The sequence below is a fragment of the Tiliqua scincoides genome, chromosome 5 (assembly GCF_035046505.1).
Source record: "Tiliqua scincoides isolate rTilSci1 chromosome 5, rTilSci1.hap2, whole genome shotgun sequence".
In the NCBI taxonomy this organism is placed as follows: domain Eukaryota; kingdom Metazoa; phylum Chordata; class Lepidosauria; order Squamata; family Scincidae; genus Tiliqua; species Tiliqua scincoides.
The window spans coordinates 28,894,012-28,908,561 of NC_089825.1; the positions used below are offsets into that span (position 1 = coordinate 28,894,012).

The 14,550-nt window shown below is 44.0% G+C and overlaps 1 pseudogene; it reads left to right on the top strand.

Annotated features, from left to right (window-relative positions):
• Window positions 1-1,703: 1,703 nt before the first annotated feature.
• LOC136654916 (5S ribosomal RNA) lies at window positions 1,704-1,820 on the top strand (annotated as a pseudogene).
• Window positions 1,821-14,550: the final 12,730 nt, after the last annotated feature.

A 14,550-nucleotide genomic window follows, 5' to 3' on the forward strand; every position in this document is an offset into this window, starting at 1 on the left:
GTCATCCTCCTCCCTGGAGGCAGGACCTGAGGCCCTTGGTCTTCAGGCAAGGGTTCCTACCTTCCCTCTCCAGAACTGCCTGGCATCACAGGCCTCCCTGCTTTTATCCTCCGCAGCCACACCCTTGGCTCCTCCCCTTCCTCCCTCTATAGGCTTAAAGGGGCCCTGACCCTGGCCTGCTTCCCTCCTCTTTGGTGGTTAATGGTGACCCAGTCCTGCTCACTGCTCAGGTCAGGTGAGCCCTGGGGGGGGATGGTCTCTCCCACCAAGCTGCCCTATGCCTTACCTGGTCAGCTGGAGAGGTGGTGATGGCTCTATGGCCAGGCAGTTCTGCCCCTGGCCTGTAGCCAGGTAAGGCAGGGGTCGAACAAGGGTTCGACCCCTGACACACCATGTAAGGGACTCCTCCTGCTCGCTGTTGGAGCCATTCTGGGCAGTTACAGCAACATGTAGGTGCTCACCAAACCAAATGGCATCTCTTGCACATTGCCATCACTGCCTGGAATGATTCCAACATCAAGTGGTGAAAGCCTTTAGTACTCCTGCAGTACTTACCCTTTTGTGGTGCCTGTAGTACTTACCATTTTGTCCCCTTCTAGCCAGTGGCATAGTTAGCTACCCTGGAGCCAATGGCAAAGTTAAAAATGTCCTCCATGTCACATCAAGAGAAAAGTGGAGTTCTTAAAAAATCCATTAAATAAATAAAATATAAACTGTGACAAATTGATATATTGTGTTTATTTATTTACAGCATTTCTACCTCACCATTTCTACCTCCCTTGCTCCCGGTGTGGAAGGGATTGTCACTCCCAGATTGGCCTTTTCAGCCACATTAGACGCTGTGCCAGAACCACCTATCAGAGCGCAATACCATAGTCTTTCGAGACTGAAGGTTGCCAATACAATACCTCACCATTCAATTCAGTGCCCCAGGCCTCTAACAGCTGATAGTATTAAAATATGAAATGAAACCATCAACAGTCTCAAAAGATTATCAGAACAAAACTGAAAAGAAACAAGGCATGCTTTGAGATCTGTAAAGAGTACAGATGCACTCAGTTTTTCTGTCACTAGGTAGAGCTATTGCACCAATACCTAAAGCTAGCTGAAATTCAGCTCCATGAAAAAAGAAGGCTGTTAAGTGTAATGTATTATATGACTATGTCCAACGCTATGGTATGAAATGAGTCATATTCAACGATGCCTTTCAATACGAAAGTTGCAAGAATTAGGTCAGATATTCTTAGGGCTGCTTTTGAAACAGAGCCTCACCTCTTGGCAGATTTGACTCTGAAAGGCCAATCTATAATATAATATATAGATTCTAGATAGAAACAGATGTGTATAACTATAGCCTGACCGCCCTTTTTCAGGTTGATAAGCCTTTTCAAGAGAAGGTAAAGAACTGTGCATGCCTAAGCAGTAATCCTCACTAAGTTTAATGGAATTCACTCTCAGGAAGGTATAAGGCTGCATTCCGATACACCCTTACTTCGAGTAAGTCCAATTAAACTGAGTGGGGCAAACTTCTGAGGAGACGTGTGAGAGCCAATGGAGGGACAGACTTCATTACTACAGGCAATTGCCCTAGAAACAGAGGCACAGAACCTGGAAGAGTCCCAAAAGTGACATCACAAGAGGTGAAGACCATAGAGAAGTTTGGTCAATAACAATAATTTGCTTTGAAACAGGAAAGTTTCAAATTCAGCAACTGTTACCCTGCAAATGCCTGATCTTATCTGATCTCAGAAGCTAAGCAGGGTCAGGCCTGGTTAGTACTTGGATGGGAGACCACCTGGGAATACTGGGTGCTGTAGGCTTATACCATAGTCTTTCGAGACTGAAGGTTGCCAACCAACCAAATTCAGATAATTTTCAACAAATGCATTAAAATGAATTGACAATATACATGTATAATATCAATTCTTTCCCTGCCCCCTGCCCTGAAACAAGCATTCAAGAAGGTTCTTATCATCTCTGGGGTGGATTCACAGAACACAGAAAATATACACTGGTTTGTTTATTTATTGTATGTAAATGGCTTAGGGTCAAGACACCTGAAGAATGACCTTCCTCCAGATGAATCTACCTGTCCATTAAGATCTGGGAGGCAGGCTCTCTTGTCTGTCCTGCTGCTTGGTGACAACATACTTTGCTTGGTGACAACATACTTTGCTTTGAAGCTCGCTTGGTGACAACATTCAAGGGGGTCTTCTCAGCAGTGGCCACCACAGTATGGAATGCTCTGTCTTCTGATATTCACCCGTCTTCCTCCTTGCCAGTGTTTTGCTGGAGGCTGAAGACTTGGTTCTTCTCACATGTGTTTTCTGAGTTTTAATAACCTGTTACACTCTCTCTGATGTTTTCGAATTGTTTTTTGTTTTTTTTTAAACAGTGCTTAGTACCAACTTGTTATCACACTGAAAGCCACTCTGAGTCCCTAAAGGGAGAAAGTTTGGAGTAGAATTTTTTAAACAATTACAATGATAAGATAGCATTTTTTGGTCACAATCCAACACACAGTGCAGAGTTATAAGCATGTACACCCACTGATTTCAGGATGCCTAAACACACTTACCTGTGTTGGATCTAAGCGTGTGGAGTGCTTTCTAGTCTGTTTCATACATCCTCAAACAACCCTGGTAAGGTCGGTCATTATTGTTCTCCTTGTACTGTGGTGGTACAATGACAATCAGCCCAATCCTATGCATGTCTGCTCAGAAGTAACTCCCATTAGAGTCAATGGGGCTTACTCCCAGGAAAGTGTGGATAGGATTGGGCTGATAAACTTTGGACTAGCTAAATTTACACATGTACCAGAATGAGGTAATAGAACAGACTGTTCTGCTTCCTACTGCAGGTGGGGAAAACCCATGTTTGAATGCTTCTCACATTAAACAAAACCCTGCAAATGGAAAGTTAACACATCAGGGAAATGTAGCTGTGGTGCAACTACAGAAATGAAGGAGCTCCTTTGTTTGCCCATTCCCTGTAAATCAAACTGGAAGTTTTGCACTTCTGCATATGAAGAAGCCTTGCTAGAAACACAGGAAGGAGGCAGATCTGTTTCCTCTTTGCTGTTAGTGGGTAGAAAGTGGATCAAGGCAGCATACCCCATGACAGGAGAGTGCAGGGGGTAAATTGTACCTGGGCTCAGGGTCAAAAAGGGGGCTTGAGAGCCTTTGAAAGGACCTCAGAAATTTTCTGGGATCTTAGCTGGCCTTGTGAAGAGTAAAAGATGGACACCACGCTGACCAGAAGCCAGATCTACAGGGTGGGTAGATCTGATAGCAGGAAGTTCAGTAGACCTGGGGTCCAGAGACCTTTCCAGCTGTTGCCACTCTTCTCCTGCCCTGTTTTACCTCTTCCCTGCCCCTGTTGCCACCCTTCCCCCAATCTGTTTCACCCCCCTCCCCCTTTGGGAAAGGGCCCAAAGGAAACTTTGTACCCTCTGGTAACATTCCTGTTGGAGGCCCTACAAGGCAACTCACATTCATAGTGTGCTAGGAAGGCGGTGGCAGCAGACTTGAGGTGAATCTGCAGCCCTCTTGTTGCAGGTTCAGGCAAGAATGGAAGCGGACACCAGGAGGTTTCAAGGAAAACAAGCTTTTATTCTTTCAGCCGGCTGCTGGTCACAGAGGAATAGCCTTCCAAAGTCTGTGACACCAATTTTCTCGGGGTGTGAGTTGATATACAAACAAACTTCCATTGTAAAGCATTGGCTGGACTTCTGATTGGCAAAATGCAAATTGCAAAGCCTTGGACACATTCTTGATTGGCAAACAGCATATCACGTGACGCTTTGTCCCTGCCTACACAGCCCCTTACTCAAATTCTGCGCTGCATGCTCTACCATATATGGCACTTTAAAAATATGTGAAATCTTTCTTACTGTAAAGGTCCCATCTCCCCCCTCCCTGCATTGGCTAATAGCAGCTGGCAAAAGTCTCTTTTCTCTTCTAACCACCTGTCTGTTGCAGTTAGCTAGCAGTTTCCTGTTTTCTTTTTACCTGCAAAGGTTCTACAGAACAACTTCTTGCGGTCAAAGCTTGTGTCTGCAACACCACTTCCTCTTTCACACAGACTTCAAGGGGCATCTTCTAAAATATCCTGTTGACCTAAGCAGCTAAGTATAGGGCCTACTTTGGCCAAAGCACTCTGCTTATGCTCACATTCAGGCCATGCTCACAGCTAGGCCTGAATGGGTTCAAATGCTCTAAATTCTGGGGGGTTTCCTCACACTCTGACCCACCCCCCACCCCCTACGATCTGCTACTTAGAGAGCACACATCTCCTTGCCTCATGGGTGAGCCACCCTAGGAAGATATTTCTGCCAGCTTTTCAGGTTTTCGGTTTTCAGGATAGTTTAATGTAGAGGTGCATACAAAACTGTGATCTTCCCCCCTTGAATTTGAAATGGTTCAGTCTAGGGATGTTGGAAGAGGTCTCCGGTCTTGGATTTGGGAAAATAATTTTTGGAGTTTGGAAAAGCTACCCCCTAAAAAGAAGGGGCAAACTTATTGAGCTACAAGAATCTTTCTGAATATTGGGAGAAATCCTCCGCTCCCTCCACGCCAAACCTCTCCACCTTCTCTTAACCTTTTTTTCCAACAGCAGCAGCATAAAAGTGTTTGTTTGGGAGGCAGCCTTTTCTTCCCCCCCCCCCCCATGGTCACAGCAGCAGGAGTAAAGTGGCTGCCTAGCTGAAGAAACTCAACAATCCCTCCCTTCCCTGTTGTTGCTCTACAGCTTAGCAAGTGGGGAGGGAGGGGGAGGAAAGGGAGTGAAAATTCTGTATTTACTGTCATCGGCATGGTAGCCGCTCGAGTGCTGCCACCATTGTCTGCTGAGAATAGTGCAGAGGGGAAGAAGGGAAAACCTTCCATTCTCCCCATTCAGATGTTCTTTTGCTGTTGCCACACATACAAAAAAGGTAAGGCCAAGGCAAGGGAGGGAAGCCTTTCTCAAAGCCATCAGCTTGGCTTGCTTTAATTATCCTGGTTGAGGGGGAAGAGCTTGGAAAATGTGGAGTGAATCCAGAATGAGCTCTCAGCAACTCATCCTTTTCTAGTTCAGTCTGTTCTACCACCTCAGCATCTACCATCGCTTTCTGCTACATGTTTAGACCAGGCCTACTGCGGGATGAATTCTGCTCTCCCAGCTTCAATCCAGCAAATAATCAGGCCTCATTCCTAAGTATCTTACAGACCAATCCTATCCTCGAGATATATTAGTTTATCTCCATGTATGCCAGCACAACAACAGCCCTGCCAGTGCAGAAGTCTGCCTTCCAGCAGATGTGTCACAGACATGGTTGCAATGCCAGGACTTAGCTTGGCATCACTTGAACACCAGTACAACTTCACCAGCAGAGAGGCCAAAACAGGGAGGCGATGCCACCTCAGGCATGATCCTAAAGGTTGTTTAGTTACTAATGATCTTATTAGTCCTCTATGATGAGGAAATCATGTTTCAGATACTGCTTCAGAGTTACAGCCTATAGATGGTGTTAAGCCATTTCTGCCCAACTGTGCATATACGCAACAGGGACCAAATGTGTATGACTGTGGGCCGGGCAAAAATGGGTTTAATGGCAACCTCAGCTTACTAGTTTTGTTTGATGGATTTCACTAAATTTGTCCTACTGCAGTGGTCTTCAACCTTTTCCGTGCCATGTCCCCAACAAACAAACAAAAAAAATAGAGTGGGGGCCCACCACTGATCCTGCCCCCCTCCCAGGACTCTATCCACCCACCCCATTGCCGCCCACTTCCTGCCCATGCATCACCCTCCCAGCACTGTTCATTGAAACCAAATATTCTTATTAGAGAGAGAAGAAAAGTTACCATAAAGACTGGCACTAGTGAAAGCTAGTGAAAGCACAGTTACTAAAGCCTGAGCAAAACTGGGACACAATCTCCTGGTAACCAAAGGGGTACAACAGATGCCTCCCTTTACCTGGTGGTGTTCTAGTCCAGTGGTCTTTCAACCTTCTTCATTCCTGTTAGTTGCTGCAACCCCACAACTGAGGTTTCGTGACCCCACTGGGGTCTCGACCCCAAAGTTGAACCACACTATCCTACTGAATTTGAAGGTACACCTTAAAATGCATGGTAAATCTATAGTTGCCATCCTTTGGCTGCAGAGGCTAAAACCTTTAGCAGCTGTGTGAGAAACTAACTGGATAGGTTCAGTTTTCCCAGTCATTACATTTCCATGCTTGGCAATGTTGCACTTCTATTATGCACTGATTATGCAGCAATTACAAGAAGAGAAGACACTGTGTCAGGCCAGTGATGGCAAAACTAGGTACACTTGAGAGATGTAAAAGGAAATCCTTACCTACCACAATCTTAAAAATATTACATGAAAGCAAGGACCACCAAAATCAGAGGACCTCATTCATACAATGCAGTGGTTCACAACCTGGGGTATGCGTACTGGAGTACTTTCCAAGACCTTCAGGTGTACTTGAAAAAGAATAATGGTGGGAAAAGGCAGGTCTGTATTAGAATGTCTTGTGGGGGCTGGCAAGGCAGGAAGGAAGGCAGTTCACTGGCTGTGAAAGCCCCACCAACTGCTAGTTTTTGGTCATCAATTTGTATATTATCAGATATCGATGAGTGGTTGAAAACATAAATTTGAAAGAACAGCAACTATGAGTGCAATCCTAACCCCTTATGTCAGTGCTTTCCCGCACTGGCATAGCTGTGCCAATGGGACAGGTGCTGAATCCTGTAGTTGGGTGTCTCTCACAGAGGCCTCCTCAAAGTAAGGGAATGTTTGTTCCCTTACCTTGGAGCTGCATTGCCCTTATAAGGGGTTAGGATTGTGCCCTATATTAATTACAAACATTTTGCTAATATGAGAGGTACAATTTATGGAAATGGGCTGCCAAGGGATATACAAGTGAAAAATTTGCTGAGAACCACTGATGTAATGTGTTCAGGTTCAGAAAGTTAAAAAGGTCTCAAAAAAGTCTAATGAGCTGTGAAATTCACTATTTAAGCACAGAGGAGGAAGTAATTGCAAACCTCTGATAAAATACAATTGCTTTTAGGAATGTGTTTGACTTTACCTGTTTAATTAACCTTTTGTGATATTTTAAATTGCGTTTATTTTTCAAAATTGTCATCCAGTTTGTTTTTCTAGCAAATAATCCTTTGCTATGAATCAGCCAACGGTTGTAGTGTAGCAAGGGCAAATTTCCTGGTAGTTTTTTTTTTTTTCTTCTTCCTTGAGTTGAATGCAGCTTGTGTGTTAGGCAGTGGTGAGCTGGCCAGCATCACGCGGGTTTTGATCTTTGTGTTCCTTATCACAAGAAATGAATGAAATGTTTGACTGCATTTATGAAATCACAGTTCATGAAACCTTTATTTATTTTTGCAAACTTGCCTCATAGGACCTTTGCTTATGCCGCAGGGGTTTATGTACTGCTGCTTCTGGCAAATGTGCTCAGTGTCTAATCACAGTCAAACACGTGGAACTGCATAAGCTTATCTCAATATTTTATTCCTTGTGCCTGCACTGTAGCCTTGCAAGGCATTACTTCATAAGTATTACATCACAGAGTAGTGTGCATTTAATATGTGGCAAATGAAAATCTTCTGGGTTTTTTCTGAACCCAGATTTCAAAAAAATTTTGATTTCTCTAGTACTATACCTTCCGTTTCCATAACCTATACTACATGCTGTCAATAATAATGATAATCAGAAGGGTTATCCCAAAGTGGCTTACAATTACATACATACATTGATGGTCCATCCTCACTGGCAATCTTTCCAATGTGGCCCACACTCGCTCCATGTTTTTTGGTCTAGTGCGACTGTTGTCCAGTGCGGCAGTCTCTGTTGTTTAAATGACCTGGAAAAGGTATCTGACCAGCAAGTAGCTGGTTGGCCGCAGGTTCTTTTGACATGGTATGGGATCCAGTGTGTGATTCTGGTACTCCATTGGTCGTCTGTTTGGCGGATGACATGTCCTGCCCATCTGTGCTTTGCAGAAGCCATGTACTCGAGCGGGTCGCAGATCTAGGATTCTTGCCGGATATCTTGACTTCTGAGACCATGTTGCCATTGCTTTCGGCGGTTCGTCACAAGGAGGCATCTTTCAAGTGCCCGGTGGGTGGTTCGCATGGCAGTAACTATGGTCTTGTTATCGGCCCATGTTTCTGTGGCATAGGAAAAAGCCGGAAGTACTATGGAGTCAAACAGGTAGGCTCTCAGCTGTGGAACCTGGATCTGACTGGTGACTTCTCGGATTGATCCCATGGCAGCCCACGCAGCTTTCCTTTGTCTCCCAATCTCAATCGTTGGCTTCACGTCCCAAATAGATGTAGCTGTTGGCTTACAATTATAAAGTACAAAAAAAGTACTATAAAGTACTAGGGGTGCCAGCACTTTAGTCCATCTGCAGCTTTTTTTAAAGTCTGCTATGAATGCCTCTGTATATCTCTATACACTTTTATGGTTTTGGATTGTAAGCCACTTTGGGAGCCAATTGAACCTAAAAAAAAAAAAGAGTATCGAAACAGTGAAAACCATCACTCAAATCTATGGTGTTTACAGCCCAATCCTTTGCATATCTACTCAGAAGTAAGTCCCATTGTGTTCAGTGAGACTTACTCCCAGGAAAGTATGGATAGGATTGCAGCCTTAGGGCCCAATCCCATCCAACTTTCCAGCACCGGTGCAACCACAATGCAGCCCTGAGATAACGTAATAAACATTCCCTTATTTTGAGGAGACCTTGGTGACTGCCTTCCCATCACAGGAAGCAGTGCGTGCCCCATTGGCAATGCTGCACTGGCACTGGAAAATTGGATAGGATTGGGTCCTTAGACCATTGCAATTATGCAGATGCATCAGAGAAAACAATGTTTTTCAGTGCTTTTCCCTGTTGTGGAAAACACTTGCTCACGCCTATTCATTAACTTCCAGAGAGGTAACTGCACATTTGGATGAAATATCCACTTTGCAAAACTGACATAGTAAAACTATTCTGATAAAGACCAGCATGACACACAGGTTCCTACGTCTTCAATTTTTTTTTCCTGGTAGGATCAAGTGTAGATACAGAAACTAATCTGGGGATATTGCTATGCTATTTCACGTGCTCTTACAAATCTTTCATGCATCACAGGGGTCTCCAAACCTTTTGGCCAGAGGGCCACATCAAATATCTGGCACAGTGTTGAGGACTGGAAAAAAATTTTAAATATAAAATTTATTTAAATAAATTAGAGATGGAACACAGATGAGTGAATAAATGAATGAATGGGATCATTCATTCAACCTCTCTGGCCCTTGAACACCCTCCAGATGCAACCATAGTTCCAGTCATGTTTGGCCAAGTGGGCCAGAGGTCTTCAGGAGACTGGCCGCGAGCCGGATAGAGGCTTGCCAAGAGCCGCATCTGGCCCCTGGGCTGGGGTTTGGAGACCCTGATGTATCACGTTGCAGACCTCTCTTTCAAGGTTAGTCCTCTGAATCAGGGGTCTCCAAACTGTGGCCAGGCGGCCATATCTGGCCCACCACAAGATTTATCTGGCCTTCAGCAACTTGTCTCTTTTGTCAGAGCATTTGCTAATGTTTGACGTTTTTACTCATTATATATCATTTCTCAGGTCAAGCATGCCATTTTTTCTTTGTAACTGTCACATTTCTTTTTTGTTCTGAATTCTATCATGCTGTTTACAAAAAAGATCCATATAAAACTTATTCATTCATTTAAACTTCGTTCATTCATTTATAAAACAAATTTTTTTCAGCCTGCAAAAATGTGCAAACTATACAATGTGTCTATGATGTGGCCATCATCAAGGCCTAGGAGAGGGGGGTAAAGGGGGTAATTTGTACCCAGGCCCAGGGTCAAAAGGGGGGCCAAGGAGCCAAAGGAGGGGGCCCAGAAATTTTCTGGGATCTTATCATTTCCTGTCTACTCAGATTTGTCGCCTGCATGGGATGCTGGCGACACTACCACAACTAGGGATGCTAGGGACACTACTGATGCCACATGGGTTGGTAGACCTGATCTCCAAAGACTTTTCCAGCTGTCTCTACCCTCCTCCCACCCTGTTTTGCCCCTCCCTGCCCCTATTCTGCTTGCCCATCACCACTCTCCCTCGCTCTGTTTCACCCTTCCCCCTTTGCAAAGGGGCTCAAAAGAAACTTTGTACCCCTGACACAATTCCTCTCAGAGGCCCTGGCCATCCTACTTAGTTTGGAGACCCCTGCTCTGAACCATTCTGGGTCATGACCTTTCTAATGCAGCATCCTCTCTTAGCCAAAAGATTATAAAGTAGGAAGAAAAGTAGTGGCTAACACACAGCAACCAAAAGAAACAGGAACTGGATGGAAAAATAATTCACCTGACAGTGCAAAGTGTGCCGAAGTGTTTTACTCCAACTTAATTTGAGAGTAAAGTATTTCTGTTTGAAAAGGTAGGTATGAACAAGATGATAAATATACTATTTGTGGTCTATTAAACCTTTTGAAAGCATCGAAAAGGTTTATGGACAAACTAGAACTGTTTTAAGAGAAGGTGGGTCTGAGACAGCGAAAAGAACTGGGAAAACAGAGTTGATTGTATGAATGTTTGAACCTACTGAAGCTTTGACAAGGATAATTGGTTACTGGGAGGGTCACAAGGAAAGAAAATGGCCGCAGAATCTAGTTGTACAGGGAGTTCTCACTATACCTGGAATACAGAAATGCTCAAAGTGTCTGGTAGTGTAGCAAAGTTGTAGTAGGTGAACTAGCTCTTTCAACTTTCTGATCAATACTATTCACTACTATAGTAAATGCTTTGTCTGTTTTCATAGTGGTGCATAGAGTACTGACATCTTTTTTCTCAAATAGTACATTTATCTATGCAGCAATTCAACAGATGCCATTTCTCCTCAACATGCAGACATGGCAATGGAGAAAGCGGCAATGAATGAATTTCCACCTGTCATATAGCTATCAGTGGAAAACACACACACACACACACACACACACACACACAGAGGACAACTTGAATCGTATTACATGCACACAGTGCTGTTTGCAGCATGAGACTATGCATCAGCTGTTAGTCTTCTTGTCTGGTTCTTCGTCTCACTCTCCTCCTCTATCTACTGCAGCGACTGCCTTACAGCAAACAGGGGAATAAAGTATAGATACAAGAGAGCCATGTCATTCAGTGGCTGTACAATCTCCCAATGCATATGTAACAGGAAAAGTCAAGTTCAGCTCTCTGCATTGCAACCTGGCAACTATAGCAAATATGAATGACCACCGTTTGATCCCATGCTTTACTTTTCCCTCTTAGTGCCAATGAAAAAGTTATACTTGTTTTCAGATTTCCCAGATACTGCCAGATCCTTACACAAACAAAAATAGATGGGTTTTATGCAATTATGAAGAGAGCTCAAACCAAAAATGTCTTGGGCAGTCACTTCCTGATATGCAGCCAGTCTAACTAGTCAGTTATTACATACACTGATTTCAAGAGATATGCAGTACTTGGGACAAAATGTCACCAAAGTGACATTCCATAACTGAAGGCAGTGGTATTATAATCACAAAAGGAATTTTAAAATACATATATTTTTGTCATCAGGTTAGTAATAAGTTTTGGCATATGTAACTTTGGTTGCATCAAGGTTTCTTGCTCTCATGCAGTTTTTTTATACATGAAACTCCATCCCAGAACACCTGTACAGTGCAACCTTTCTTAAAATGGAACTAATTCTAATGGAATGGAACTAATGGAACTAAAAGCTATCAGGGCCATGTCCTTTAGTTTGCACCCTGGATTTCCTGATCTCCTAGAATTTCACTTATAGAATTGATCTGTGTTTTTCCAAAAGAGATGAAATATTCAGATCTTGTAAAAGATTAGCTATCTCTTCTCTACCTTACGAACTCTCCATTTCTTGTGTTCCAAAGCCTCTATCATGCGTCAACATTTGCAAGATATGCTGATTATTCTTTCCTTCCAAAATTCTTCCCAGCTGTTTTCCAGCTCATTGCCATATTTAAAAGATTCCTTGCCTATAACATAGCCAAGAGTTTGCTGCCTTAAAGGCATTCTTTCATTTTAATTTATACTTTTCCAACTTCTTTTTCATTATTGCTAAGTTGTAACCCTTTCCAGTGCTGAACTTCTTGAATGATCTCATTTTGAGTCTCTACCCTTTGTCTTACATAGGCCCTGTACAGGCCCTGCATAATCCCTTGAAAGTTTCCCAAACAGCTAAATCCATTCTCTGTGTATGAATGAATGTAGAAAAATGATTTTATGAAATGAATGTAGAAAAATGATTTTATTTGTTCTCAAATAAGAGTAACTGGGAGTAACTGGGAAGGGAGGGGAAGGAATGGGGGGGGGTGCCAAGGGCAAGACAGCATGGATCCAGCAGCAGTGACTTTCACCTAACCCTATTCCCCATTTTCCAACCTGACATGCCCTCTAGCTGTCCTCGGATTTGCACCAGCAAAATGGCTGATGTAGATCCAAAGAGACCCATAGACAATTGGAAAGCCTACCAGGAGGTAAATAACTAATTTTACTTACCTTCTGCAGGTTCTCGGATTAACCCCCCAACCACAGCATGCAGTGTGCACTCAGTTGGCATGGCAGCATACTGCAATGTAGCAGGGGATAGGATTAGGATATTTTTGGGAGAGAAAACAATCTTGACTGGTACTTGATCTCCATAAAATATAGCACAAACCTCAAACTTTGTTAGCATCTTTAATAATAATAACTTTATTTTTACCGCGCCTTTCTCCGCCTTTCTCGGAGAAAGGTTTTCTCCGCCTTTGTATGTGTCTTTGGTACATACAAAAAAATAGTCAGTCCTTGAGCCAGCGCTGGGTCCTGTAAACATGCCATAAAGCATGTTTATGGCACCTGGTAAGTAAGGAGCACTGGGACTGGGCCCAAGCCATTCAGTTGCCAGGCCCTGCGCTGGCAGGAAAAGAACATGCTGCCGCTGGGGGTAAGTGCAACCGCTGGGTAGCGGTGCTGCCTCTGGGGGATGGGGGGGAGGAACCAGGGTGGGAGGGAGGTAGGATCAGTGGAAATTTACTCCACTGTATCCTGAACTCCGTGTCAAGCCAGAAGGCCCGACACAGAATCTCTGTGCTAGCAAAATAGCTGGTGCAGACTTGAGAAGCCCCATTGCAGGGCTTGGAGATTTCCCTGGGGGGAGGGGATGAAAGTCCCCTGAGAAGACCTCCGGCTGCTTCCTGGCACTTGCTGGATACAGCAGTAGCTGCTTTAGCACTGCTGCTCCATCAGGTGCTGGGAAGCTTAGGATTGGGCTTCGAAGCAGTTGCTTCATGCAGCGTGGGGGGGGGGGAGTACCCATCTCTTTTGACCCTCCAGCTCCTCCTCCTCCCTGGATTAGAAAAGGATCAGGGAAATGGAGTACAAGAAAATGTGTGGAGGAAAGTGGTTCTTCACACTTCTGATCCATTCCCCTCTTCCTTTCCATACCAGGTTGCTGGGAGGGGCAGCATTTAGCATTCCATATCAGACACCATGTCTTAGGCTGGCCCTGTCTATCAGTGTTGTATAAACAGTTGTCTATCTCTGCTTGTGTGTATGTACACATCCCATGTCAGTGCCTCACTCTTCAATATTTGTTTAGAAATTTAAATGTCTCCTCCTCCTCAATAAGCTGATAAAAAATCTGCCTAAGGAAAATTCTTCCCACGTCTATACCTTTAAAAAAAAAATCTGCAGTCATATATACAAACCTGGAATGATGTCAAGACTCTTTTCTCTCTTTTCTGCATATGCATTTCCTATACTGTACAGTATCAATGTTATATCTGCTCTTTAGCACAACTTCTTAGAAACTTAAATAACTTTTTATAACCTTTGCTCCTTTTTCTAACCCCAGCCATACTGTGTTTCATAAAACTTTTATCTATTGTGCTCATTTTTAAAAATAAAAACTAACAATGCAATCCTATTTTGCAGGGGGAAAGGTAGGCCAGGAGGTGGCTCAGCCGGAGTCTTCCCCTCACCCCTGGGTAGGCCACCGCAACCCCAATGGGTTTCTTCCAACTTGTGCCACCTCCAGAGGGTGAGCACCACCTCTATATGTCCAAGGAGAGTGCCACTTCCATAACTCCAAGGAGAGTGGTGCAGCTTGCAGCTGCTCCACACTGCTCGGGAACAAGGGCTAGGATCTGGCATATCTACACACACATAAAGACTAATGATGTACGTTACATATTTATTTAAGACAGTGGCACCCCACTTTTTCCTGCCGAGCCCTCAGGGTGGTTTATAAAACCGGCACACAGCTATTGTGGATAAAATCCAAAGCTATTAAAAAGAATAACATTTTCTGTGTCTGCCCAATATATGCATCTATGGAGCCTACACCCCGTTGAAGCTTCCAAGTGCGCTCAGACAAGCATGCACATGCCCCTGCCCAGGGCAAAAGCACTTGAGCATGTTTATTTTCCCTGACAGCAAGTCACAGGGATGACACTCAAGCTGGGGAAGTGCAAATCTGGCTGACTGGGTGGCTGGCTGAGGGTTTA